Below are 4,500 nucleotides of genomic sequence, written 5' to 3' on the forward strand. Positions count from 1 at the left end.
TCTAGCAAAAACTACTAGTTGTCCATAACCATTTGCATCATTACTCTCATCTAAAGTAATTCAATATAGTTCTGCATACTTTAAATCGTTATGTATTTGCGAAGAAATATTTCTTTCTAATTACATTAAATATCCTCTTTCTAGACTTTAATAACTAGGTATGTTAAAACTAGCGTCAAAATAGAAAATATAGTCACGGTTCTTAAATTGAAATATAAAATTTAGTTTTATGGTGCATATTTGTTTTATTTGTCTATTAAACGTTGGCAAGAAGTATAGAAATCCCTAAAGAAAGAATGCGTTAAATGTTTCGCGAAGAAATTGGGTGTAGAAAGTAAAATGGCTACATAAGTGTACTTTTGATGTACGAAGAAGAATATTCTGTTTTTCTATAAGAAAAATGCCAAATAATAGATCTCTTACCAAACACATTTAAAAGGTGTTTAATTCAACAGAACCAGTTTTTTTTAAAGTCCATTCAGACTGTAAAATGAATGATAATGATACTTCAAACTGCAAAAAAAGAAGGATTATGAGAATATTTATATCAAGCTTGCTTAAGAAGAACTTTATAACATAAGAAAAATTAACGATAGCTGTAAAATAACGAGAGCTGACAATAAATTGCTAATTACTATTTAAAAGTTTTCAAAGGAAGAAAGAGCCCAATAGCAGAAAGATCACTCTTTCTAAGGTATTACAGATTTCATTGCACACTTTCATTGCATTTGCAACATTAAATTACTTGCATAAATTCTCGGATATTATTTCTGATCCACTGTACGATAAGCTTTATTATTTTCATGATGGTTTTAAAAGTTGTTGGATTTATTGAAGCTACCTAGTGTTTACCAAGTTTAGCATTCATTGACAATAACAGTTCGATGTCCACGCTTTCGACTTGAGGACTCTGAGTTTTCAGTTTCTGTGTAGGTCTTTGTTATCTCATCTTTGGGTAGGTCTTTGTTCTGTTGCAAAGTATGATTTATGGATTAACCTTTCGCGGTCGTTTTGAGTCGACTGTTTCTTTTAACTTCCTAATTTTTGCATTTCAGCATGAAAGTTTCCTTAAGGATCTCGAGGTCTTCTTTCTTCTTTAGTTGTTTGTATTAGGACCTCTCCATTTTTCACTTTCTTAACTGCGGGCACACCTAACTTTAATTTGGCGGATCGATGTATTTTACCAGTTTTTCATTTACCTTTTCAGATGAGAGTTCTTATTTTGGGTATATTATTGTGATATGTTTTTGTTCTATTTTAGCTCTATTCTGTGACCGACCTCGCAGTGTAGAGGTGCCTCTTTTTGCCGTGTTTGCCTAAGATGATTTTTTTATGGCTATGATTCCTCCTCTGTATTATTTGTTTTTTCTAATTGTCCTTCCAGCTTTGAAGTAGTAAAGTTCTTAGATGGGACTAAATTTAACACATATACAAACAAAAGGCTTTAATTTTCTTTCCTGCTTTCTTAAGAATTTTCATTTGTGGCTGAGATACTACCCAGTTCTGTAAAGTGTTCTTGCACACAAACTTTCTCATCAAATGAAGAAATATTTTCTTCCACTTTGTCTTCCTGATCTGTTTTAGGAGCGCCTGTCGATATTCTTTCTATTTACGGAAAATTTAGCCTTTCTTTCTCCGTTTTTCTTGATCGTGCCCTCTCGCTTTGCACTGCGAGAGTAGTAAGGAGTAAAGCGAATGAAAATGTAGCGCCATCAGTCTTCATAAATAGTAACGCAACTATTTATGAAGAAATTAATTTAATATAATTATAAAAGCGTTAGGCAGGACTAGACTATTTAAAGTCATTAACTAAACAAGATAAATCCTTGTGAATGTGAGAAGCTTCAAGAAAATCCAGTTTACCAACAACAATGCATAATTTTTGCAGACCTAAAGCCAAAATTAAGATTAAATTGATTAGCTATCAAAGACTTGTTAATTTCGGCTTTTCGGACGTAATGTTCGCGTCCCTTGATGCAAAACTTTAACGTACTGTTAGTTTAGCCGATACACTTCAAACCATACGGACAGATACCTATAAATTTCCCAAGAATTAAAGTCAGAAATGGAATCGAACCATTTTTATTGATAAGCGAGAAAATGACTTGAAAATTGAATTTCTGGAGAATCCATGCAATTTTGCAACTGACAAAAATATGAAATGGAAGCATTGTATATTATCTATTTTAAAAGAATGAATTTGCATAGAAAAGTTATATGGACGAAACTATTCCATATGAATATTTAAAATAGAATAACTTCTAATTAAAGAAGGATTATGTTTGAAGAAAAGCCTGAAGTGATTAGTGCACTAAGATAAGGAATGGTTGAAAAAATAAGGTTTTAATTTTCCTAAATATTTCAGATTCACAATCATACGCACTACATCTTCAAAAAAATATGTCAAAAAAATTAGATCAATTCATGAATGTACAAATTTAATAAACATATTACTTCTTATAAAATGTTATTGTATTTGATATAATGAAAATGCAAGAATATATTACTGCAGTATTAGAATTATCTAGAAAGTTGCTTTGGATAGGTAAAAAAATTAAAAGAAAGTAATTTGTTTACATAGAATTTTACTATGTTCTTGGAAAAATTCTTACAACATACTGATAACTGCTATTGAGAATAAGTGGGAAACTGAATTGTATTTTGCATTTGTTAAAAATAAATTGATGAATATTGCAAATGTTATGAAGACAAGCACGCTCATAAAAATGATTCCATTGCTAGAAAAGATGGGAGTGAAGAGAAATTGAAATAAAATGCAAAAAGTGAAAAGATATTTCCCTTTTTGTAATGATTGGTATATATTTTATGGCACATAACCTTAAAGATTATGATGCATCAAATGAATGATAAAATATGATCCTATATATACGCTATCTGAAAACACCAGATGAGATTTTTTTTTGCATTAAAAGCTTGTGTCATGTAAATTGCAAGCTTGAGTCATGACGTGTTCGCCAAATTAGCCTTTAGGACATAACCAAAGAACAAGCAAGTCAATATACATATTAGAGAAAAAATGTGAAATAATTTTTTTTTTTAATTTAGGAGAATGATAAAATTTTATGGAAATTGTAAAAGAATCATGAAATGATTAAAATACATGTAAATAAAAATAGAAAATGTGCTTATCATCAGGTATAAATCACGTTAGGCAGACCCCCTTCCCCCCCAAAACCTGGTTTACATCATACAATAAAAAAGATGCCATTTAAATACTTTACAGCATTAAGTCCTAATTACGTCACTATACTAATTACGTCACGAAGGCACGCAGTATGGTATCGATTCAAAGTCTCTGGAATTGCAAATACTGGCATCGTATTGCACTCTGACAGTCGGAACTCTGGAAGCATAAAATACACGGACACGGTTCCTACTGCCCAAAAGGGCAGCCTATGTGATCCTGACGTACTGGTAGGTTCACATAGGAGTTCACTACTCACTGGAAAGTAGTGGCCTATGCCACCCAGGTAGGAAGTGTGACGATTAGAGACGAGCGTAATATCCTCCCCACCCTTTGTGACCTTCGTGCTTCTGGGAAGGTGGTTTAACTTGTTATTAATTGTCCGCCACTTGTGGATAGGAAATCCACAGGTGTTGCAATAAGTGAATGTTTCTAGTTCTCCTTCTTAGAGAAGCTTTTGACAAGAGAACCCACCTGCGGCCTAATACGGAGGCAAGGGAGTCAGTTTGTGTAGTGCCCTAGTCGATGAAATGGAACACTTATTCAAGTAAGATTTATCGATTCATAGCCGACGATAATTCGTCACCACCTTAATTTGATGGTGCATTCTCTCTCTCCTCAGAATTTGCTCTTTAAGTGGGGGAAAATGTAAGGAATTTTCTCCTCCCTTACCATCTGTCTCCGGGATACAATTGGAAGCACCTCCGACTAGCCTCCGAAGTTCGAAATTTAGAAAGAGCGTTGCTGAATTTTCACGTTTCTTGCTTCGAAGTAAACCTAATGTCTCTACGATTGTAAACATGACTGTGATATCTTGACTGATATCTTGTGACTAGAATTAAAGCCATGCAGTTTATGCAGCAAGTTATCCCTCGTCTATATTTAATTCCGCGAGTTACCGTAATTATCTAATTATTGCCCAGTATGTCAAATAAAAATTAAAAAATTACTTTAGCTAAAGTTTTTTAACTTAAGTAGAAATAATTTTTTATCAGTAAAAGTTTTGTTAGTAAATTTTATTTAATAGTAAAAGTAATTAAGCTCATTCAATACAAAAATTATTCTGGAACAGTTTGCATAATTTTGATATAATATGAGATACCTACCGTTTTTATATTCTGAAATGTTTATGAAAAGAACCTGGCATTGAGTTCCAGACGCGTTAACTGCATTCATTTATTTATAAAATATCATTAAGAAATTGAAATTAATGTTAAAAACCAACATATAAAAATAGAAATTAAATTATTAAATCGAGATGTCTCGCATTAATAAATGAAAACAAGAATCATATA

Source organism: Stegodyphus dumicola, chromosome 9 (genome assembly GCF_044657685.1).
Source record: "Stegodyphus dumicola isolate Sdum_Otavi_A_Nest chromosome 9, ASM4465768v1".
In the NCBI taxonomy this organism is placed as follows: Eukaryota; Metazoa; Arthropoda; class Arachnida; order Araneae; family Eresidae; genus Stegodyphus; species Stegodyphus dumicola.